The 25,799-nt window shown below is 41.5% G+C and overlaps 2 long non-coding RNA genes across 2 annotated transcripts in view; one reads left to right on the top strand and one right to left on the bottom strand.

The window, feature by feature from the left end:
- LOC137210547 (uncharacterized) overlaps positions 1-15,930 on the top strand; it is a 30,634-nt gene extending 14,704 nt beyond the window's left edge. Inside the window, exons 2-4 of the long non-coding RNA XR_010936608.1 lie at positions 1,237-1,414; positions 13,159-13,397; positions 15,647-15,930. This is a non-coding gene — a long non-coding RNA (uncharacterized lncRNA). The remainder of the gene's footprint in view (positions 1-1,236; positions 1,415-13,158; positions 13,398-15,646) is intronic.
- The window catches only part of LOC137210549 (uncharacterized), a 93,956-nt gene continuing 78,238 nt past the window's right edge, over positions 10,082-25,799 (bottom strand). The window contains exon 3 of the long non-coding RNA XR_010936609.1: positions 10,082-10,423. This is a non-coding gene — a long non-coding RNA (uncharacterized lncRNA). The remainder of the gene's footprint in view (positions 10,424-25,799) is intronic.

The raw sequence follows: 25,799 nt of genomic DNA, 5'->3' as shown, positions 1-25,799 counted from the left end.
ACCTGTTTCATCTTTTGTGGCTCCCTATTCTCCTGAACCTGGTCTCTGTTATTAAAATCTTGAAAGGCAAATTCACCCAGTTGAGACGTAGGCTTCCCCAAGGCTCCTTCTACTTTTTGTAACTTCCTCTATATGTTAGGGGCACTTAGACAATTGAATGTCATATTGGAGTTCTCTGGTGTCACAGGAGATATATATATATATATATATATATATATATATATAGTTGGTATGTATATATATATATATATATATATATATATAAAATTGGTGTGTTGACTATAGGCTTCAAAGAATCTTTTGAGAAACTCTAAACACTCCTTTGGCTTTTGTTTTCCTCCTGTACTTTATAGGACTTCTCTATTTGGGACACCCCTTTTTATAGCCCTGCAAGAATACAATCTTGTAATGTTCAATTTGGTCTACGTCCTGCATTCACATCCCAATTACGATCCACTGCTGGTATAGCTGTGCCTGCTGCAGCACACACCAGGTTGCCAGGGGGTAGCTGCATGAAGCCAATCTGCCTCTTCCCTAGCTTTTTCTAGCACCATTCTACATTCTTCTGAAATAGGGGAATTTAATAAATTTCTAATATCTTCCCAGGTTGGGTTGTGGGTTGAAAAGGTTTTTTGGTCCTCTTTGGGTTATGTGGATAAATTGGCATATTCCAATCCAATAAATCCACAGTTGAAAAGGAGGAATGGACCCAAATCAACCCCAACATCTGCCCAGTCTCAGAGTTCATACCTCCACTGGGACTTGTCTTAATGGATAATGCCCTGCCTGGTTTTGGGTAGCTCCTCGGCCAAACTGAGTACCCTTATGGGGGTAAGAGGGGGAGACCATTCCTATTTCTGGACCCTTAGGGATTGGGGAAGGGGGCCCAAGTCTGAGGTCATGATGGGGAGTCAACAGGGCCACTATATGGGGGTAGAGGAGGAGCAATCCGAGGGTTTAACTGAGTTGACAGTAAGTCCTCCCCCTTTTCATTAGAATCGGGCAAAACAGGTCTCTCTCTTTCCTTCTTGTTGGACCATAATCTTTTCTTTGCTCTCATCTATTCTGGTACAAGAACATAAAGGATTTGTCTGTAAAAGATTTTTCGCCCCATTTTTCTTTTTATTTGCTATTTAAATCTAATTGTAAATTGTATTTCAAAGCCATTTTTCTCTGGAGTCTAAGGAATATTGTGACCAAGTGATATTACAAAAAATACCATCTTTATTTTCACAGGTTGATAAATAAACATTGCCCAGTTTTGGATAATGCAACCTAGAGGGCTGCAAAGGGGAATGGAATTAACGTTTCCCATTTTGGAGAGCTTTTTCCATGCAGTTGCAGCAAACACAACCTTTGTAAGTGGCTGACTGGGTAATATTTGCAGAAATTTTCCAGCACCAGCAAAGTTCAGGTGAGTAAGCCCCAGATGAGTTGCCTATGCTGACTGCTTTGCCGGGAATGATGAAGGCCCGGAAGAATTGTTCTCTTAAAAGAGAGTCCCGGGCTTCCCTGGTGGCACAGTGGTTGAGAGTCCCCCTGACGATTCAGGGGACACGGGTTCGTGCCCCGGTCCGGGAAGATCCCACATGCTGCGGAGTGGCTGGGCCTGTGAGCCATGGCTGCTGAGCCTGCGATTCCAGAGCCTGTGCTCTGTAATGGGAGAGGCCGCAACAGTGAGAGGCCCGCGTACCGCAAAAAAAAAATAAAAAAAAAAAGAGTCCCTAGGAGGTTGTTACACGTCACAGGCAGATGCCCCAACACTTCTATAAATTCCTTGGTCACCTGGAACTTCCCAAGATACTGGAGGGAACAATCCTCTTTTCTTTGGAGTCAAAGAACCCTCCTAAAGTTATTTCCTCAGGTACTTTTATTACAGTCACCAAGAAATTCGACCCCTAAATAGCCAATTTTGAACAAATAAGACAATCAGAAACAGACATAGATAAACAAGGCCAAAACTCTGGGACTCTAACCCAGGTTTGAGAAGCTCAGAAGCTCCCATCTTCCATGATTTCTCTCATAGGGTGGGCCTCTAACCCTCCACCCTAGCCTTGGGGCTCCAACTCAAGGGTCCAGACTCTAGCCAGACTAAAGTCTGCCCAAGGTGGGACTCTAACCCATAATCCTGACAAGATTATTAGACAATTTAGTAACTGGTGCATTTTAACAAGGTTACTCACCCAAAGGGCATCTTCCAAACACAGAAACTGTTTCTCAGCTACAAAGGGAAACTGGGTACCAAAGGTGGGCAGCTCTGTACTAGGGAAATCCTGGGGATGGTTCTGGGGACCAGGGGTTCCTCCCTGACCTTTGCAGCTGCTGTGACTCATCCACAGCAGCTCAGTATGAACAAGGGGTGACAAACCATGGCAAAGATCTATCTTGACTTTTTCTGCTGCCTGGTTTGTGTGTTACTGTACCAGGTTCATTTACCAGAGGAGCAGCAAGTTAAATGCTGACAAGTAGAGTTTGGTTGCTGAGAAGAGTTTCATTCATGAGGCAGCCAAGGGAGAAGACATGAAAACAAATCTCAACTCCAGCCATGGCCCTGAAGACAGGGTTTAAAGAACTTTACAGGGTAAAGGGGCAGGATGGTCTGAGACATGGGAAAAGGTGATTGAAGGTAAGAAAAATGTGTCTTTTCATAAGACTCAAGTTCAGAAAAAGGTGTGGTGGTAGCACACCTGAGCTTTTGGCCCCCAGTGGTCAAAAGGTCATCCATCAGATACTCAGGCCCAGTTGAATGACAAGTGGTCTCAACCTGTCTGCTCTGGGCAAGATCTAGCTCCAAGTTCCTGAAAAACAACTTGAGCAAGGCTTACTATAGGGACCCAAATATCAGAGGTGTTACTATAAGGAAGCTAGTGGGAGTTTAGCTTAAAATCATCTAAAAGCAAGAGAGGCAGTTTAGTTTTGGTGGGCCTAATCAGGTTAGCTCTGGGTTTCGGTGTGCCCTTGTCTTTCCCTGAATCTCTCAAGAATGAGGAATGCACAAACGACCCCTCTGGCTACATCCTGGTGGCAAAGGGCTTAGGCCTAACAAGGGCTTGAGGAATGAAACTCTTTAGCGTTCACTTGGAAATAGTCTCTGGTTCCAGGTTTCAGATTGACATTTTACATTATTAGAATTGTCCTGCCTTGTTCAGTACAACATCTAAGAGCTCATTTTATAAGCAAATACTGGACTAAAAGGATGAGAAGTATCAATAACCCAAGCTTTAATAGTCGCTGGAGATTAGATCTTCCCTTGTGGAATCCAGGAGCTTTACCCTGAAAACCGGTCTGGACCCGGCACTTCTGGTGATACCTGTTGTAGCCAAGTAGCTTGTTGCCTTATTTTGCCTATATGGGTTTCTATTTCAGTCGAAGCATTAAAGCATGTACAGCAGGAGGTAATAGCAACAGCACAAACTCCACCTTGTTCAGCCAGGATGTCATCTAGAGCTCTGTGGTTATCTAGGACTACCTTGTCTAGAAAGACAATTTCCTTCTGATGGGCATAGTAGCTAAGGCATCTTCATGTGCTGTTATGCGTAAGGTAATGGAAAAGGTCCCAATCAGTTGCTCATGTGATCTGACTCCCCACCGTGGTAAAAGTACTCTACAAAACATGTACGGAAAACCATCCTCTTGATATCCAGGTAAGTAAGCAGCCTTTCTTATTCTTGAGAACAATTCAAAAGAACTAGTCGAATGCTAAGTCTCATTGGAGTCATGGACAGAAAGGGGAGTGATTAAGTACACTAGTAGGGAGGTGCCTCCAATTCTCCAATTGTCTCAATATGTATAGATCCTAAGGTGATCACTGGAACTGCAAAGATGTGTCCTAAGGAGGCACAGAAAATGTCAGACATATTTTGGAATTGAGTCTCTCATTCTTATGGAGACGGTCTAGAACTTGCTCAAGTTAGTGGTCACTGAGTTACACATGAAGAGTAGTGTAGTTTACAGCTTGATAGGGGAGTAGGTTGGCCTACTCCTTGAAAATATAACATCTCCATTTTGAAACCTTGACATAATTGAGAGAACCTGTAACCTGATGTTGGAGTATACCATTCCTGGACTATAAGAAAATAAGAACAGGGGACAATGGGGAGAGAAGTGAATAATGCCATTTAGTAAACAGAAAAGCCTAGTTTTCCGCATCAGAAAAGGTCTGGTTTTGGTGGGAGTAAGTTTTTGGTTTACATTTTTTTCTCCAGAGATCATTATCCTAGTCTGGGTTGGGGGCAAGAGGGAGTTAGGAATAAACAACGAACAGAAGATAAAGGGCCTTGAATAACCATTCTAACTTTATTGGTTACACTTGTAGGCTTTTGCTTTTATGTCAAAGTAAATTTAGGGATGCTGAAAAAAATTGTTACAGGCACAAAAAAGGGAATAATATGATCACATGAGGAAGGTGGTTTTGGATGACATATCCAGAACTGAGAAAGATTACCTGCCTTTGCCAATGCTTGGGAAATCCTAGTCATTGAATTGTCCTTCCAAGCTGGGGGGGAGGGGGGGAGGAAGGGAGGGGTCAAAGCCAACAAGGAAGCATGACAAAAAAGAGAAGGGCAATCATTTTTCTACTTCAACATGTGGATTTAGAAGAGTCAAGCAAATAATCTAACAAGTGAGTTACTCGTTGCTTTAGGAAACTGCCTTCTGAATAGCAACTTGAGACCTTTCAGGGGTTCACTTGTCCATTCAGGGAGGTGTGGAGCCAGCTAATGTTGGGATGACTATGGTCGTGCTGTTCTCCTACAGCATGGGTCCTGTTCTCTGCGACGTTTCTGTAGATAAGAGGTGTCACTGATGATCCTTGTGGAGCCAACTTAACTCAAGTGTGATGAATCCATGGCTTGACTCATTTTTAATATCACCAAGGAATGGGTCACGAGTAGGACCTCAAATTCTGGCCCAGCAAGGATAGAGCTGGTTTTCTAGATGTTTATTTTCCCACGATTTCAGTAGAACCCAGTCTCCAGGACAGAAATTGGACAGAAGAGCATCTGTGAGAAACATCATCCTGCTGGAAGCAAACTGATATAAAGCAGTTACGGTAGCTCCCAATAATGGTACATACCAGACAGCATCTAGTTCCTTAAGATATCAGTTCTCTCTGGGTCTCCTAAATCAATTCTAGAACATAGAAAAGGGCTCCCATGTAACATTTCCTATGGGCTAAATTAGAGATTACTTTTAGGGGCCACCTCACCCGAAGCAGGTAACCTAGGAATTATTTCTTTTAGTAAGGATTTTGCAACCTGGAAAGCCTTTTTGGACCAGAAGGAAAAGTTTCTACCCAACCAGTGAAACTGTCCACAAATACTAGTATGTGTCTAAAATTTCCAGAGGTTCTTGGCATCACAGTAAGTCAATCAGCCAGTTTTCTCCAGGTCCAGTGCCTCGGGCCTGAACTCCTCTGATTACTTGAAGTGGCCCAGTTTCTAGATTGTTTATAGCACATACCATTCATTTCTGTATTACTTTTGAATAGTCCTTTGCATGTTTGGTCCTATCATGAACTTCTGAATCCAGTGGAGGGTGGCATCCCTCCCATAGTGGGTGCTCTGGTGTATAAGATTTATGACATCCTCCAGAAGATGTTCAGATACAGGGTCTTGTCCATTATAAATCCATTCTTCCTTGCTGTACCTATAGTAGGGGTCCTGAGGATGGTCAGAACTCTAATCAAATCCCCATTCATTGGCCCTTCCTAAGTCCTCAGGAGAATACTTTGGATAATGCATTGTCAAATCCACATCAGGAGTCAGGGCCAACATGGGGATCTATGTATTTTGGTCCTGGCCACCAGCTTCCTGGCCTGTTCTGCTTGATTTTTCCCTTAAGCGATCAGTCTGATCTTGAATGCCCTGGGCAATGTACAATGGCCAGTTCTTTTCTTCCATGACAGCTTCTAATAAGTTTAAAATGTCTTTCACATGTTTAAGGTCCTTCTTCCCTGCAGTTAACGGTCCTGTCTCATTTCAAATCCCCCATGGGCATGGACCACTGAAAAAGCATATTTAGAATCAGTGAAAAATACTCTCTTATCCTTACCTGGATGGAGAGCTCTGGTCAGTGCTATAATTCGGGCCTTTTGTGCAGACGTACCTTGTGGGGGGCTTCTGCTTCCAGTGTCTATTGATGGGTCACCATCACATACCTAACTTTGTGTTGTCCTTGGTCCATAAAGATACTCTCAACTGTGAACAGCTCAAGGTCTGGATTCTCCAAAGGCAAGTCTCTCAGGGAGGGGCAGCTGGGATAGACTTGTTCAATTATGTGACTATAATCAGGTACATGTTCCTCACTACTAGTGGGAAGCAGCATGGCTGGGTTTAAGGTTGAGGCTGCCTTCAAACTGACGTAAGTGTTATCCAATAATATATATATAGCCTGATATTCTTCTAACCTCCTGAGGTTGATGAATAGCCTCCCTTCTGTTCTAAGAGGGGAAGTACAGTAAGGGGTATACACAGTGGTATGTTGTCCCAGTATAAATTGGTTTTGCTTCTCATAAGAGGTCACAAGTAGCCACTATGGCTTGAAGGCAAACTGGCCGTCCCTTAGTGATTCTGTCTCACTGTTTTGGGAAATAGGCAACAGGTCTCCTTATGTTGCTCAAGTATTGAGTCAATACTCCAAGACTGATTCCCTGTCCCTCATGAGCAAACAGGTCAAAGGCTTCCTGATATCTGGAAGGCCTAAAGCCGGGGCAGTTAATAACTTTTCTTTGATAACTGGGAGTGCCTTATGGTTTTCCCAGTCCAGTCTACAGGTTCATTAACTCCTCCTTTAAGAGCTGCATAAAGGGCTTTCTGTGAGTTCAAAGTTGGAGATTGGAATGTGGCAGAACCTGGCTGTTCCCAGAATCCCTGCAATTGTCTCCTGGTAGTGGGAACTGTAGCCCTGGTTAGAGCTTCCCTTCTGTTAGGGAACCACTTTCTCTGTCCTTTGGAGAATTCAAAGCCCAAGTGTTTAACAGAGAACTGGGAGATCTGTCCCTTTTTCTTGGGCACCCTACACCTTGTTCAGCTAAAAAGTTCAAAGTCAAAACTGTATTCTGGTCAAATGTGTCCTTTGTTTTACTGGCAATCAGAATATCATCTACATATTGGAGCAGAGCTCCCTCATTTTGTTAAAGGTGCCTCAAATCCTTTGCCAAGACTATCCCAAATACATGGGAGGGGGGTACTTTCAAATCCCTGAGCAAGTACTTGCCAGCAGTATTGATGTTTAACTCTTGTATATAGATCTTCCCATTCAAAAGCAAGCAACTCTTGGGATTCAGAGTTTCAGAGTGGTCCTGGGTTAGGGACCACTGGATGAATATCTTCCACAGTTAAATAAATTGCTCTCAACTCCTATACCAACCAGTATGCATCTATGCCTGATTTCTGGGCCAGAAAAATTAGAGTATTATCAGGAGAGACAGGTAGGGGTGCACTAATATACTGAAGAAAGACTCTTAGCAGAGGCTGAATTCCATGCTCTGTCCCTTCCTTTAATGGGTACTGCATTTCAGTTTGGAATTTTGGCCCAAGGACTGAGTCTGACCCATATAAGTGTAGCTGATTTTGCTCTCCCCAGCCTCCCGTCAGTCCATAGTTCCCACCTCATGCCCTGCGGTATCTCTTCCAGAAGTGATGAGGGTATTCCTTTTGAGATTGGAACAACAGAGCCTGCAATGCGCAAGGTTGCTCTCATGGTTTTTCAGGGTTTCTTCAGGCACTTCAGTTACTAACATAATCTCAGAAGAAAGTTCAGAAAACCAGGGTATTTAGAACCAAGTAGGTGGCCCTCATATTTATCAGAAAGTCAAAAAGTTGACTTCTGACATTCATAGTCAACCAGGGCTCCATAAGGGAAATAATAAGGGACTCAGCAGGATTTAAAATAACCCCTGGGCCCCGTTATTCCTTGTCACTGTCATTCTCAGTCAGCTCAGACACGTGACATTTCCCCCATAGTTCTCCTTATTCAGGAGCTTCACTCAAGATATGACACTCTTTCTTCCAGCATGACTGCTGTTTGCAATCTGCACATTGGTGGGGCCCCATTTGGGGCCCTGGGGAATTCTTCCTGCTGCTGGGTCCCTTGTGGGGGACCTCAGTTTGGTCCAACATTGCCCTGTGTCAAGGAAGCCACCAGCCGAGCAGGCTGTTTCATCTTTTGTGGCTCCCTTTTCTCCTGAACCTAGTCTGTCATTAAAAACTTGAAAGGCAGTTTCAACCAGTTGAGACATAGGGTTCCCCAAGGCCGCTTGCTCCCCTTTGTAACTTCCTCTGTATGTCAGAGGCACTTAGACCATGGAATGTCATATCAAAGTTTTCTGGTGTCTCAGGATAGCCTCATTCTACATTCTTCTGAAATAAGGAGGGAATTTAAGTTTCTAACATCTGCCCAGGTTGAGTTGTGGGTAGAAAAGATATTTGTTCTTTTTGGATCATCTAAATAAGTTTGCATATTCTTTCCATTCAATAAATCCAAATTTGAAAAGGAGGAATGGAGACAAATCAATCCCACCAGCTGCCCAGTCTCAGAGTTCCTCCTTCCACTTGGACTTGCCTTAATGAATAATGCCTTGCCTGGTTTTGGGTAGCTCCCTGGCCAAATTGAGTACCTTGATGGGTGTGAGAGGGGGAGACCATTCTTATTTTTCAACCCTCCAAGGACTGGGGGGGCCCAAGCCTGGGGTTGTGGCTCACTTGCTGGTGACAGAATCAGTAAGGCCACCATACGCGGGTGGAGGAAGAGCAGTCAAAATGTTCAACAACTGACAGCAAGTTATCCTCCTTTTCATTAGAATCAGGCAAAACAGGTTTCTTTGCCTTTCCTTCTTGTTGAACAATAACCTTACGTTTTCTTTGGTCTTTTCTAGTACAAGAACAATAAAGTTGAATGTAAGATGTTTCATCCCATTTTTTTCCCATTAACAAAATCTAATTGTAAAATTGTAATTTAAGGATCCATTTTGAGGCCATGTTTTCTCCCGAGTTTAAAAAATATTCCGGCCATGGGGTGTTACCAAAACATCTTTTTTTCTTTTTATGGGTTCATAGCTAAACATTGTCCAGGTTTGCAGAATGCAACCTAGAGAGCTCCAAGGGGGAATGAATTAACATTTCCCATTTTGCAGGGTTTTTTTTCCACATGCCCTCAGCAAACAAAGCCTTTATAAGTGTCTGTCTTGGTAATATTTGCAGAAATTTTCCAGTGCCAACAGAACTCAGGAGAGTAAGCCCCAGAGGAGCTGCTGATGTCGACTGCTTCGCTGTGAATGATGAAGGCCCAGAAGGATTGTTCTCTTAAAAGTGAGTCCCTCTGAGGTCGTTTCACATCATGGGCAGGAACCCCAACACCTCCATAAATTCCCCAGTCACTTGGGAATGTTCCAAAAGATCGGAGGGAATACTTCCTCTTTTCTTTGGAGTCAAAAGACATTCATAAGTTTAATTCCTAAGGGAGTTTTTCTATAGTCACCAAGAAAGTGAGCCCCCAAAGAGTCTTATTTGTTAAGAATTGGCTATCAGACATAGAAAAACATAGGTAAATGAGTCTAAAACTCCATGACTCTAACCCAGGTTTGAGAACCTCAGCAGCTCCCAGCTTTCATATTGTCTCTGGTAGGGTGGGCCTCTACCCATCATCCTAGCTTTGGGACTCCAACACAAGGGTCTGGACTCTAGCCTGACTAAAGTCTCACCAAGGAGGGACTCCAACGTACAATCTTATCAGGCTTATTAGACAGTTTTGGCACGGGCACATTTTAATGAGGTTATTCACTCACAAGAAGTCTTCCAAACACAGAAACCATTTCTCAGCTGGAGAGCAAAACTATACACCAAAGGTCAGTGGCTCTGCATTGGGGAAATCTCAGGGATGGTCCCTGGGACACGTGATCACCATCTGTAGCTGCTGGGACTTGTCGCCAGGCTCTCAGCATCAGCAAGGGACTGAGGAACCAAGGACAAAAGTCCCGTCTAGACATTTCTGTTGGCCGGCACACCAAACGTGTTACTGAAAGAGGTTCAGTTGCAGGCCACATGACAAGCCAAACCCGGAGACAAAGAGGTTGGCAGCCGAGAAAAGTTTTATTCGTATTACAGCCAAGCGAGGAGACACAAACACAAATCTCAAATCCACCTTCCCGAAGATAGGGTTTAGGAAAATTTATGGGATGAAGAAGCAGGGTTGTCTGAGGCATGGGAAAGGTGATTGGAGGTAGGAAAAGTCAATTAATCGGTGGGCTGCGGAAGCATAGTAGAGCTTCGTGGCTCTTCATAGAATGTGCTAAGGCCACCACTTTCTGAACTTGAGTTATGAAGGTAGAGTTTTTAGCCTCTAATGTCGAAAGGTCATCCATCAGACACACAGGTCCAGCTGAATGGTCGGTGTTCTCAACAGGTCTGAACTGAGCAAGGTCCAGCTCCACGTTCCGAAAAAAACAACTTTAAGTCACTATAGTAACAGTTGCTTATCTATAAGACAGCTAGTGGGAGTGTAAAACCAACTGAAAACAAGTGACTAGGCCTGCCAAACTTAACCTGCCTCCCTTGTTTTAATCAGGTTAGTCCTCGGTTTCAAATGACTATCTTTAATGACAAGTCAGCAATGGAACAGGCAGGTGATCCTGATATTGAGGACCAAGGCCTTCAAAAGCACATCATTTTCACTAAGTACTGTCTTGGGGGAGTGTTTAATTGCCTTTTACAGAGCAAAAAGTTAATGTGGGCCAGCCAGGAACCTATTCATTCCCCTTTGGTAATTTTTACCATAATTTCAAACACTGCTCCCTACCTGATTGCTTGTGAGTCTGGGGTTTGACATAGCTTTATCCTCTACCTATTTGCCACCAATCTCTTCACAAAACCTGTAAGTGCCTCAATATATCCAGAGCGGAAATCATCTGAGTCTTCCTCATCATTCTCATTAGCTCCCTCCTTATTATAACAAAACTCTTTTGCCCTTACTTCATAGACTAAGAAATCATAATGGAGACTTATGGTTCCATTTAGAAAAATACTTTCCATGAGCCATCTGTATCACTGATGTGCTATATTTGTCCTGTTGAAGAGGTAGTCAAACTTCTGAGCAGTCAAGATGACACAGATCCCTGGACTCTATCCCAGATGTGCTGACTGAGAATCTCTGAGGACTGAGTCCGGGATTCTGCAGTTTAAATTCCTCTGGGTTTTACTATGCATGATAAATGGAAGAACCATCACTTTAAATGTTTGGCCGTTGAACTCTCTGCTTGGTTAGTTTAGTGGTCAGCTAATGACTGAACAGATCTTAATGCTTTGAACCAATAAGTCCCCCAACCTCTGCAGAGAGGCTTGGTGTATGCTTAGAAGCAAGTCATCAATGCTCTGGCAGGTACTTTACGACTCTACCTTAGCTTTCACTCCTGCTTATACAGGAAATTAAGTTATAGTATTCTATAACTTACAGAATATATATTCTCTATATATTCTCCTTATCAGCCGGAAGTAAGGGATTCTCAGGTCTTTTAGCATGCACACAACGCTGGAGCATGCACAGCTCTACACGTCTGTATGGCCTAGATTCCCAGGACTACGTAGTTTTTCCAAACTCCCTGTAGACATGTTACTCCCAGCTTTTCCTTAATGTTGATCAGCTTATTTATACCCACTGTTTTCACCACCTCAGGCCATGTGATGCTAAATGATTGCTGCCAATTGTTCTTTAAAAATGCTCTAGGGAAAAGGCAGTTGGACTGCACCAGGAGCTTATTCTTTGCAAAGTCAAAGTCTTGCCAAATAAAGACTATTCTCTAGAAATTGAGCTTTTCAGGGAGTATCAATCCCCTTTTGCCCTACCAATCCTAGCCTATTTTTCATGGCTACCATGATTGTGAAGCTGAGGACTCAAACACTGGCATAATGATCAACAAATATAGGTGAATGAAAATAGAGGTCCCAGAAATAGGCCCATACTTAATTGCAATTAGAGTTTTGACAAAAGAACCACAGTGAAATGAATAGTCTTTTCAATAAATGGTGCTGGGCCCACTAGAAATTCATTTAGAAAAAGATGAACCTCAATTCCTGTCTCACACTATTACAGAAAACTTAATTTCAGATGGATTATACAACTAAACTTATCCTAAATTTTCTTCTAGAAGGTTTAGTTGACTATATTTTCCCTTAGACTTTTTGGAGATAGGCACTTAGAGAGAGAAAGCTTTTTAGACAGAATCACAGGATGCAATAACATGAAAAATGAATAGGCTAAACCACATCAAAATTTAAAACATTCTCATCAAAAGATACCATGAAGAAAATGAGTAAATATGGCACAAACTAGGAGAAAATTACTTGGAAAATATACACCTGACAAAGGACTAATGTTCAGAATATATAAAGAATTTTCAAATTCAACAATAAAAGACAACAAAAACTCAGTACAACATTCTAATAGAAACTTCACAAGATAGCTCTAGGAATAGCCAATGAGCACATGAAAAAACAATGTCCCAAAGCATTAGTCGTGAGGGAAATACACATGATTAAAGTCTACATTACACAGGACTTCAAATTTTATGTATTTCACTGAATGTAAATTTTAACGAAAACGAAACAAATATTGAACTCCTTTTGGTAATTACATGGTGAAGTATTTGGAGGTAAAATATCTGATCCTGAAAGTTAACTTGAGTGCGTTAAATATGTTGAATTAATGGTAAATAAGTAATAAAGGAAATATTAATTGTAGAATTTAGGTTGTGAACATGAGCGTTTTATGTATCATTCTTTAGCCTTTTCTATGCTTATCAATCTCAAAATAAAGTGTTGGGGAAAATTATATTAAAGCAAAGAAATACAAATAGAGGGTAGGTTTCTTATTTGTGTGACTATTCATATGGCCACAGCCGGTTTTTGGTTTCCTATGTTATTGTGTGTTCCCCTTAAATCAGCATGTGCTCCCCAGCTAACACTTCCTTCTTGGATTTGGTCTGATGTAGGTGCCAAACCAGATTGGCTCAGTCACCACTAGCCCTCTGAACCCTGGAAGCTTGGTTGGTCTCCCAGCTGGGACAGCCAGAGTGATGACTTCGCCCATCTATGACTGCAAAGCCCAGGTCAGCACAGCCATTGTCTCACCCTCTATCATTAATTGATTGTTCCCTTCTCTCCTCAGGCAAGGAATGGCTGCCTGCAAATCCTTCCTCACCCTCCTGTGTGGGTCACAGGCAGCTCCACTGCCCAGGTCGGACTAGATTGTGATCACAGAGATTCTGACTTCCTCAATGTCCTAACAGCAAGGTGGATTATTCCAACCAGGAAGTGTGAGAGCATTACCACCCAGATGCCTCTCCAGGGACCTCTCCTGTGATTAAACAACCGCTGTAAAGTTTCCTCGAAGCCATGGCCAGCTCGGTAATGCCCCACTTTGAATTGCTTTCCTTCCTCTCTTCCCCGCTTCTTTCTCTCCATTCCTACTTCCTTGGGAATATACCTCCAATGATGTTTATGTTCTTTAGAAAAGAGCCAAAGCAAATCTCAAGTTGATTCTATTTTGCTTGTTCTGCAACTACCTCTTCATTTTCCTTTACTTCTCTAGTGTTCTTTAAACTCCACAGAGTATTTTTCTAGAACTGGGCTTGAGTATCTAAATAACCAACCAAGTGGACCATAATTTTACTAGAACTTAATTTCCAGTGGCCTGAAAGAATACTACCCACCCAATAAAAATATTTAACATTCGGAGTATGAAAAACTTTGATACTATAATTTGATCACATTTTTATTAAAAGCATATACTCATGTATTGAAGAAGAAAGAACTTGTTTTAAAATTTTAACAATTAAAATACATGTATAGGAATGCTCTTAGCAACATATATACAGTAGCCAAAAGCTAAAACACTCCAAAAGTAGAGTATTAGATAAATTTGTAAGTCATAAAATTAGGATTGCCAGATAAAATAAGGATATTATTTACATTGTTAAATGACTTACCTGAAATTTAAACATATCACAAATAGTGCATGGGACATACTAAAACATTTGGGTTTTTTTCTGAAATTCAAATTTAACTGGGTATATTGAATTTTTATTTGCTAAATCTGTTAATATTATACAATAATGAAAATGCATGAACTATAGTTAAATGCAACACGAATCAATCAAGAAATGTTGAGTAAAAAATGTCTTGGGCTTCCCTGGTGGCGCAGTGGTTGAGAGTCCGCCTGCCGATGCAGGGGACACGTGTTCGTGCCCTGGTCTGGGAGGATCCCACATGCCACGGAGCGGCTGTGCCCGTGAGCCATGGCCGCTGAGCCTGCGCGTCCAGAGCCTGTGCTCTGCAACGGGAGAGGCCACAGCAGTGAGAGGCCCGCGTACCACAAAAAAAAAAAAAAAAAAGTGTTGTCTTTACACAAAACTCAAAATCAGGCAGAACTCAATAGTTTAGAAATCAGCATAGTAGTTACAAGGTCAGGAACAAGTGGGTAGTGATCCACAGTAGTCAGGAAGGGATCTCCTGGCCTGCTAATGCCTTGAACTCTGTGAGGGGTATAGTAACACAAAGATTTTTATGTTGCTTTGATTCACTGAACTGTGACTTACAATTTTTGTACATGTTATAAAATGTTGCAGAATGTTTTTTATTCATCCAGAGAAAGTTGCAATCACTGCACACACTATTACTTCAGTGTTATCTGATTACAAAAGTATCCAATTCTAAGGTTCAAAGTCAAAAAATAAACTAAGATAGAAAAGCATAAAGAAAAAAAAATTCAATCCGAAGTAATCACTATTAAGACAAATTTTGGCTGTGTACTCTTTCAGAATTGGAGAGAAGAAAACTTTAAGAAAATATTTCAAGATGGCTTTATTTTTAACCAACATCTTTTGTTTCTCTCCCAAACCCACTAAGATTTTGCTTCTTCTCCATTCCTCAGTTCTGAGTATTCAGGGAAAAGAAAACAATTTCGTCCTAGCGGACTACATACATTTTAGAAACATCAGGTTTCTCTTTGGAGATTTGTCAAAAATAGGTTTAGAAATGTGAGCAACCTGTCTCAGCACAGGTTCAGTGGCTCAAATTTTGTCAGAACTAAGTTCGAATCCAGGTGTGACTGGGCAAGTTATCAAAGCCCCTCATCTTTAACGTCCTCATTTAAAATCATTTAAGCCTCAACCTAAGGAATGACAAGTTTAGCCCAGTGCCTGGCAGAGAGGAAGCATTCATTTATCAACATGATAAACCCACAATTGTTCTGATGAAGTCTCAACTGGAGGGCTCTTCCTTTAGCCCCGAACTTTCCACAAGTCTGGGTTTGCCTGTCTTCCTCCTACTGGCAGCGTGCCTGAGATTGATTTCCTTGCAATTTCTTCCCTCCTTGATTTTAGCAATAAAATACTCTAAAAATGGGAGGCTAATGAAGTTATGTAAGTTAAGATGATTCTTTTCCCAAGCCCTCTGATTCGTTCCTAGAACAATCATCTGAGAAGAGTTCCTTGTAAGCTAGACCAGCGTCTTTGTAAATTTCCTTGGGCAATGACTGTGAAACTGCCCAAACTACAGGATGCTTATCTTTTAGTAAAGTAAAATATCTGTTTTGCCCACACCTAATTAAAAGGGCTGATTTCATTATACCACTGTGTCACTTGGCTGTCTTCCAGGATCTCTTTGTGAATATGTGGGGAAGAAAGGGACAGCGAATGTGCTTTATTTCATTACTTAAGCTCCCATGAAACAGCAAAATGGCAGAAACAGCAGTCTGAGACGATGGAGATAATTGCTGTTTAATTCTGGATTTGATGAGCTAATGAGCACTGTGCAGAAGGCATATGATGGGGCCTCATTTACAGCATACACTATGTTGCTGTGTGCATTGGGGAAAAATATGTCATCTGTGTGTATCGTTGCAAATTACATTTTTCAGCATAAGCAGTAATCCTGCCAAACAATTACAATGTTTACAGAATCTGATGTAATCCATCTGTTGAAAAGACTTTTCTGTGTTTAGGCTGATAAAATACAAAACAGTTGGTGAAGACTTAACAAAATCCATGGATTTTGATTTTTGGGAGAGTGTCATTTTCTTTCTAGTCTGTGCAATGGTGATTAATGGTGAAAAGATTCCAGAGCCTTGGACGCCAACAAATTCTGTGAGATGGAGAGACAGCAACACAGTGGAGGTTCAACTGCCTTCCCAAATGTATTACCTTCTTGCTAAGCACTGACACCAAGGCATGGTCAAGTGCACTTGAAAAGCAAAGTGTTCAAAGTACATATTCTCTCCCCTCTACTGCCATTCTTACCTTACAGCTAAATTTGGTAGTGTTTATACAGAGTGACTCAAAGCATCTTAGTTGAATAGCCCTTCCTTCATGAGAGGTTGACTTTACTACTAGGGTGAGCTGAAAGACAGTGAACTAGATGCTTTACAAATGTTAGCTTTTTTGAGACTTGGTGTCATAGTTTGGGCTATGGACATTGGGCTCCTTAAATAACACTACTAAGTAGTAGGGCCAAGACCCATGCCCTTAACCTTTAAGGGAGGCTTTCTTGACCTCATACCATTGACACTTTACACCAGGTAATTCTTTGGTGAGTAGAGGTAAACATCCTATAATGCACAGGAGAGCCCCAGCAGATGCCAGCAACATCCCTCCAAGTTGTGATAACCAAAGATATCTCCAGCCATCGCCAAATGTCCCCTGGGGAGCACTGTTACCACCCCTACCATGGTTAAGAACCACTGCTCTAGGGTATACTTCATAAACGATAATTGTGCCATGGGTTTTCATATCAGATGGATTTGTGTTTGCATCCTGGCTTTACCACGTACAAGTTGTATGATCTTAAGTAAGGAACTTAAAGAATCCTGACTATAGATAGCAGGATCACAAAGTCATAGCTTCAAGGGGATGGGTTTTACTGCCTACCATATTCTCAGATTCCTCCTGCCCTCAGGCCTTACTGAAGAAACATACCAAGACAAGACAGGTTGCTTACCGTGCCAAGACTGCTTCAAGACAAGTCCTCTTGATCTCCTCCCCCTTTAAACTAGATTTTACTGCCCATATGACCCTCATAAGTATAAATATTGAGTCAGTACAAGAAGTATTAATACTTTCTCTAGAATACAATGGGTAGAGAATGAGGCAGACATTCAGTACCCCCTTTATCCATCAGAATTTACTGTATTATTATGCTCCCATCAGCTTCCATCTTCTAGTATCTACATCTCAACTATTTCCAGACAGTTGCTCTGCAGGCACATGCATGGCAGGCTGGGCATGATGGAGACTGATCACCAACCCAGATGCAATCCTTACCCCAGCTGAGAGGCAAGAGAGCTGAGGTATTTATCCCCACTCTCTGCTATCCTTGGTTAATCTTGAGAGATGTATGCTACCATTTCTGAGATTAAGCTCCAGCCACCTACAGTGGTAGCTGGCTTAATACATCCATTATTGACTGTATCCCCTGTGTCACTTCTTCATCCACCTGCCAGTGTTCCCTACACCTCCCAAATAAACCACTTGCATCTAATCTTTGTCATCTGTCACTAAATGGAGAGTATAAATTATTTTCTAGTGAGTTATTCTTTAGTGTACATAATTTCAGGGAGTGCTTAAAAATGCAGATTTCTCAACCCTATAGATTCTGACTAATTCTGCAGCAAGGCCCCCAAAACCCTGTGTTATAAAAAGTACCCTCAGGTATTTGAAGTGGACCATTCTTTGAGAAGTTTTATTATATGGTAGTTTCTAGAGTTGATGAAAACTGTTTACCATTTTAAATACTTAGCATGCTTAAAGTGCCCCCAAATGTAAGCTGCTATCATGCCTACTTATGCTGACTTCATCAGCAGAGTCAGCCTCAGCAGAGCAGTCAGATCATCCAGAATGATCAGAACAGAAAGCTGATAGAGACAGACATCACAGGCAGGGATATGGAAACATCTGGTGGCTATAAGATTTAATGCCCTAGTCCAATGGTTTTGTGACTACAGTAGACTATGAGACTTGAGTTGCTATATAAAATCTTAGCTAATGCTGTCTATAAAATGCCGGGAATAGAGTGCTTATAAGAGCAAGATTGACGTATTTTCATATCCCCAAAGCATAGCATGATGTCTGCTATAGTCAAGGTTCAACAAATACATTGACTAGGTGGACAGAAGTTGCAGTGAAAGAGTAGAGATACTCAAATCAGACAGCTGGCTAGATTTCCCAGATTTGGAAGTTTGGATGGGGTAATGTCAAGCTTAGTGACTGTGACAATCTTCAAGTTAATCCAGACCTTTCACGGAGGATTACAAGATATGGTAGAGTCAATTGTTGGGGCCCCACCCAGCTTATGTGAGTGTGAGATACTAATAGCTCATAGATGTACATTTCTCCAGGAAATTGCCCTCAGCTGATGGGAGCACCTCCCCTGGAAATGCCATCCGCAAGCGTGGCCCAAGACCAATGACAGATTCAAAAGCACCAATCCCTTGCCTCAGAGTAGGACAATTTTATGGCGCCATTCAGTTCCAGAGCTCCCTTAGAGATCATGCTGAAATGGCCTTCAGCTGAAGCCACATCTCTGCTTACCTCCTTCCCCTGTCCTAACCTGCTCCCTCACCTACTTACAAATTTGTCCTGAAAGTCCTCCCTCCACAACCACCTGCCCAAGAATCCCTGTGCTTAAGGAACATGACCTAAGGCACTTGGCACCATGAGTGAAGCTCAAATCTACATGTGTGCATGTCTATTGGACTCAAATGACTCAATGACCACACCATATAACATACCACTCAGAAGTTGCTGGCCTGGTAGAGTAGTGAAACAACCACTTAAAAGATGCAGCTGAAGTGCCAGCTTGAGATACCATCAAGCAGGGGGCACTATCCTTCTGGACACACTTGAACCAATATCCTTTATATGCTTCTGGGTTCCCACTAGTAAAATGCATGGGTCTGGGCACCAAGAGGTGGAAGTAGGATCACCCCTCAATGTGGGACAACTCTGTGATACCACTCGTCCTCCAGTGCTCTTCAGAGAACAAAGGCTGAGATGTGACTTCAGTTGAAATAACATCTGTGAACTTCTCCTGCTCTATCCTGCTTCCGTCACTTCCCATACAGGTTCCTCCTCTGGACATTCAATCACTAAGTCACTTTCACAAGAATCCTCTCTGGCTCTGCTTTTAGGGAACCCAGGCTAGGATTAAGACAAGGCACCCCAGTTCAAACAATACAGAAATCATCTCATCCTCTTCTCTCCCTTTAACAGATGTTGGAGAAGAATCTGATGCTTTGTTTGCTGGGTAATGAAACAGATCCTGAGAGGATAAATTACCTAAGGTCACTTAGTAAGAAGAAAAGCCAATATTGAACCTGGATCAGACTGTAGAGGCCTCTTGCCACTGCAGCGTTCCTGCTGGTTACTCAGGCTAGCTAATGCCCAGGAATCACAGTACTTTTATGCAGGATCTCACCACCGTCTTGTCTTCCACCTCCTAAACTGGCTGGTCTGGGAGGATAACAAAAGACAATCATGAGTGGTGTCTTGGATGGGTCACAGTAAGCTAGAAACACCACTCTGGAAGTCTCCTTTCAACCCCAGGCTATCATTAGTTATTACCTAGCTTTTCCTCCTAGAGCTAGGCCTGTCAGGCTGTGGTACTCAGATATTTCTATTTGTCTCTCAGTTCCAAAGATGTTATGCAGCATGTTTCATTGTGTATATTGGCCATTCCCCCAGGAAGTTGATTTGAGTCTGTTTCACCAAAGTCATAGTCCCCTTTCTAGCCATGACTCTGAAGCTAGTCAAAGTGAGCGATTTGCATCTCTTGAAGTAACACATTTATGTGAATTTACTCTGTTCCAGGTTTCTGAAATGGACTTTGAGGGAAGAGAAGTGTTGAGTGTGTGGAGAATATGGGGTTGGAGTGAGCACTGATGGGAAAGGTCAGGACCTATTTGAGGGAAATGAGCCATCATTCAATAAGCATGTGTGCTGATGCCCACTTCATTCCACCACAAATTCAATTGCCAGATGAGCTCTCAGTCCATACATGGTAGGTCTCAAAGCCAAAGGGACTAGGCTTCATATTCATTAGTTACTCTAGGCCTGGGAGACTTATTTAAAGTGTAGCAATATTTTTTTGGGGTGTGGGCAGGGATCTGTCTCCTAAAGCAAAGGATATAAAAGCAAAAATAAACAAATGGGACCTAATTAAACTTAAAAGCTTTTCCACAGCAAAGGAAAACCATCAGCACAATGAAAAGACAACCTACTGAATCGAAGAAAATATTTGCATATGTTATGACCAGTAAGGGGTTAATATCAACATATATAAACAGCTCATACAGCTCAACATCAAAAAAACAAACAACCTGATTAAAAAATGGGCAGAAGAAATGAGCATTTTTCCAAAGAGGAAATGCAGATGACCAAGAGGCACATGAAAAGATGCTAATCATAAGGGAAATGCAAATCAAAACCACAGTGAGATATCACCTCACACCTGTCAGAATGGCTATTATCAAAAAACGTCTACAAATAACAATTGTTGGCAAGGATGTGGAGAAAAGCGAACACTCCTACACTGCTGGTGGGTATGTAAATTGGTGAAGCCACTATGGAAAACAGTATGGAGGTTTCTCAAAAAAAAACTAAAAATAGAATTATCATATGACCCAGCAATTCCACTCCTGGGTATATATCTGAAAAAAACAAAAACATTAATTCAAAAAGATACATGCACCCAAATGTTCAAGCAGCATTATTTACAATTGCCAAGATATGAAAGCTACCTAAGTGTCCATCAATAGATGACTAGATAAAGAAGACATATATGTGAGGAATACTACTTAGTCATAAAAAAGAAGGAAATTTTGCCATTTGCAGCAACATGGATGGACATGGAGGGCACTATGGTAAGTTAAATAAGTGAGACAGAGAAAGACAAATACCCTGATCCCTTATATGTGGAATCTAAAAAATACAACAAACTAGTGAATATAACAAAAAAGAAGACTCACAGATACAGAGAACAAACTAGTGGTTAGCTGTGGGGAGAGGTAATTAGAGAGGGGCAAGATAGGGCTAGAGGTCTAAGAGTTACAAACTGCTTTGTATAAAATAAATAAGCTATAAGGATATACTGTACAGCACAGGGAATATAGCCAATATTTTATAAAAACTATAAATGGAATATAGTCTTTAAAAATTGTGAATCACTAGTACACCTATAACTTATACAATATTGTACATCAACTATTCTTCAATAAAAAAAGTTTGAGTCAGGAGAAGTTATTTAAAAGATCAGTTTGGCAACAAATGTGAAGGAATAATTGGAAGGAGTTAGGAATATTCTCTGCATCCAGTTATGGCAGACTTATTGTATCAGAAATTGCATGATCCTTCTGAGTCCGTTGACGTTACCTACTTCCTGGACTCATTGCAGCTGGTTCTCCTAGGATTGATCAACCACCCCAGCACCCACCTGAGGCTCACCAGTCACTTGCCTTAGGAGTGACAGGGCTGCCACCCCACAACAAGGCTGATTAGCTTCATGCCTGGAGTTTGGGGCTCTTCCTGCTACTTATAATCTAGGATGAAACATTATGCCTCATGGCATGGGATCTGGCAGCCTAAGTAGCTGAAAAAGAAACAAAGTGATAAAATTCCTGTTAGGAAACCATGTGGGAGGTAGCTGGGGAAATAAAAATCTTCTCTACCATGAACTATTTATTCTCAGGTGAAAGTTTTCCTTGAGCCAATGAAGTCTAGGTTTAGAGAGAATCTGACAGTCTCCTTTCCCTTTCCAAACCTTCCAAACAACTGTTTTGCATGTGAGAAAGATGGGGAAAGAAAAGCTTAGGAAATGTGATGATATGCCATATAAGGGACCTCTCCCTTTTGCATTTTTGAAAGACTTCTTAAAATAAGGTGAAATTATTCACTCATTTATTTTTTAATGCGACATCTTTCTAAGTCTGGACTACTAGGCATCTCAATTTTATTTGGGTTATACTACATTCACTTTAATCCTATCCAGAGAATTTGGAACAATGACCAGACCACAGTTTTCTTGAGGTGACTTTGATTTTAACTAGTATGTACTATCTCAGGAAAAGTAATCTATTACCAGATATTACTATGTACATGTCTATCTATATACTTTATATCAATTTCTTCTAAAATAAGAGCAAAGACCATTTTCAGCATTACATTTTAGGTGACAAAACAACATATGGGTCTGATTCTCTTTGTGGACCTAATTCTTTAAACAAGGTTAGTATGACTTTTTGAATGTGACTGTTTCAATACAATTATTAAAATACATTATAACTACCCTTTGCTCTATGTGTTTTGTGATGTCTTTAGCCAAAAGCAATATAGTTTTGACTGGAGCTCATTCAGCAGAAACATTTGCTTAATCTTGTTAACGTCCTCACTAATGAACCATCCAATGATCATTACAACAAAAATGCAGCCAAGATGTCCAGGTGCCTCTCATCACAGTTCTGGTTGTTGCTATTTTCCAGTTACTCTAATCCCATATAGCAACATGAGCAGGATGCGCTTGAATGTGGGAGCAATCTGCACATCATTTCATTGGTCACGGACTTCCTCTGACAACCAACTTAGAGGGAAAAAATTTTGAATTAAAGTCCAGTCAGGGAGTTCCTCTTTTTTCTTCTTTGCAGGTTTAGAAGATTTGGAAAATCTTTGGAAAGATTTTCTGTCCATTAGCACTTCCACCCAAAAGTAAGCAAATAAGGGAGAAAAGGCAGAATTCTCAGCAATCATAGATTCTGTAACAGACCCTGGACTTTGGACTAAAAGTAATCAAGTATTTGCAATGACTAGGATAGCACACTGCACAGAAATGTCTAAAGATAATTAGAAGCAGGAGTACAACATTATTAAACTTGTTTGGAGGGATATGTTGGGGGGATGGTGGGTAATGAACACTGTACAGAGCATTCCTTCTGCCACTGCCCATGATCTGAATCTAACTCTTGTGCTCTTGGAAGGATATTTCCCGCCCCATGACTTGACTTGATCTGCCTAGTGAATACCTATTCATTCTTAAGATCTCCAGTCATCACTTCCTCAAAGGCCTTCTACCAGCCCAGATTAAACATTCCTATGGATACACTCCTCTGTAGTACTCATTCCAGTCATAGTTTTACATTTACTTATTTATCTGTCTCATCCCCCCATCTTTAAGCTCCATGAGGACAAAGGTTCTCTTCCCACTATATCACAGTGCCCCAAGTAAGGATTTGGTGTCTTGCTGAATGAATTCCTTCTTTGGGCCTACATTTCCCTACCCTTTAAAAGGAGGAAGTTGGAGATTTTTAAGAAACTACTAAACACTAATGTGACAGCTCTTCAGCTTATAGAAAAGACATTCATCTGCCCTAGGACATACCAACTTCCCCCCTAAAAGAGATTTTGGGTAATCTGGAGATTACACAGCAAGACTAATACAGACCCAAAGATTTGATTTCTCATGAGAGGGCTTCTGAAACCCATCCTTGGGCTCTTTTGGAAATGTGGTCTTACACAAACCACATCAGCTTTAAAATATCTGTACAGGATATTGTGTGGACGTTGATGGAAATGGATCTACTATTTTATTTTTTAAACCTCAAACAGGCTCAAGCAAACCTCAGATTAAAATCTCAAATGGCTGTTTTCTTAGTTTCTTTAAACCTTTTTTTTTTTTTCCTTTTGGTGTGTCAGTGACTAATAAATTACAGTAAAGCTTGAGTTTATACTAGCTCATAGGTGATTACACTGGACAAGTAGTTTTCCCAAACCCTAGGGCCCCTTGGAAAATTAAATAACCCACATATGAAAGAAATAAGCAGACAGAGGGGTCCCTACCTACCTGCATTCTCTAGCTGCCGAAATTGTGTTTTGATAAGAGGAAACAGGGCAAGAAGGAAATGATAGGCTCCTAGACCCTGAAAACTAAAATTGTTGTTACTGTAAAAACTGCCCTGAATAGGTCAGCCAAGCCTGTCTGTTGTAGGATTGCTGAGCTTGGCCCTCATCTAAATTTTTAATCTCCATTCCATCCCTACATCTGACTATCCTTTATCCCCCATCATTATATCATTCTAGAAACCATGTATTTCAGACATTCCAGGAGAATCCCAGTTTCAGTTGTTTTGTCCTGATATCTTCATGACTGCCCACATTCTCATCACACCAGGTGTTCTATTTTTGCCTTCAGCAGCATGGCCCCTGGAATGGCACCTCAAATGGGAGTTGCAGACACAAAAATTGATGGAGGCCAGCAGCTAGAAAACTGATTAAAGCCAACCCACTATACTGGGGCAGTTGTTACTAAAGCCCCAGCTAACAGTTACCAGAAGAAGGCAAGTCTGATTTTTTAAAAGCTTTTCTGACTTTTAAAAATTCTGAACACCAGATTTTCATGTGAAATATCCTATTAAAAAAAATGTTTGCAACTAACTTGACTTGAAAGAGTGAGAGTATGCCAAGAAACAAAAACAAAAACAAAAATATACAAAAGTCCATTTGTCTATAGGCTCATCAGGCCACACTTGTCAGATTACTTCAGTCTTTCTCTAAACTCTCCATGTTTTATCCCTGTCTGTCCCTGAATGCCTGCACAAACCATTTCATTAACTCATCCAACAACCTTATGAGATAGCTGGTAGTGTCCCCATTTTTAATTTGAGGGCATAGAGGCTCTGATATTGCTAACTGGTCCATGGTTACACAACTCAGAAAAGATTTAGTGTTTGGGATCACAAAGAACTCTTATCAATGTTCCTGTTCTTTTCCATATTATACCATTATCCCCTGAAATACCTAATAATGCACCCATTTAAAAAAAAATAAACTACCATGATAGACCCCCAAAAGATATCTATAAAAATAAAAGTGAAATAGCTGGAGGTCCACCCCCAAATGCCAACACAGCTTGATGACTCTGTCACCCCAAGATTGCTCAAAGCCAAACAAGCACAAATGCATCCTACATTTGATAGACAGTGAGTTGGAATCAGCCAAGACAGTGGAGTAGAAAGACTCTGAGCTCACCTCCTCTCACAGGCACACCAATATTACAATTACTTACAGAATAACCATTGATAAAGACTGGAACCAGAGAAAGATCTACAACAAAAGATATAAAGAAGGAACCACAGCAAGACGGGTAGGAGGGGCAGAGTTACAGTATAGTCAAATCCCATGCACACAGATAGGCAACCCACAAATTGGAGAACAATTACATTGTAGAGGTTATCTACAAGGAGTGAAGGGTCTGAGCCCCACTTCAGGCTCCTCAGCCTGGGGATCCTGCACTGAGAAGATGACTCCCCAGAATGCTTGGCTTTGAAGATCAGTGGGGCTTACTTTAGGGAGTCCCAGAGGGCTGGGGGAAATAGAGACTCCACTCCAAAAAGGCACACACAATATATCACATGTTCTGGGACCCAGAGCAGAAACAGTCATTTGAAAGGAACCTGGGTTAGACCTACTTTCATATCTTGGAATATCTCCCAGAGAGGCAAGAGGCAACTGAAGCTCACCCTGGGGACACAGACACTGGCAGAAGCCATTTTGGGGAGCTCATTGTACCACATGAATACTGGTGCAAGAATCTTTTTGGAATCCTCCCTCTAGCTTATTAACTTCAGGACCGAACCCTGCCCCTACCCAACAGTTTGTAGGCATCAGTTCTGGGACTAACTGGATGTGGACACAGCCCCACTCACCAGCAGAAAGGTTGCCTTAAGACCTCACAGACACCCCTGGACATAGCTCTGTCCACCAGGTGGTC

The sequence above is a fragment of the Pseudorca crassidens genome, chromosome 2 (assembly GCF_039906515.1).
Source record: "Pseudorca crassidens isolate mPseCra1 chromosome 2, mPseCra1.hap1, whole genome shotgun sequence".
NCBI lineage: Eukaryota > Metazoa > Chordata > Mammalia > Artiodactyla > Delphinidae > Pseudorca > Pseudorca crassidens.
The sequence above is the reverse complement of the archived record's forward strand: the minus strand, read 5'-3'. Positions and strand labels throughout refer to the sequence as shown.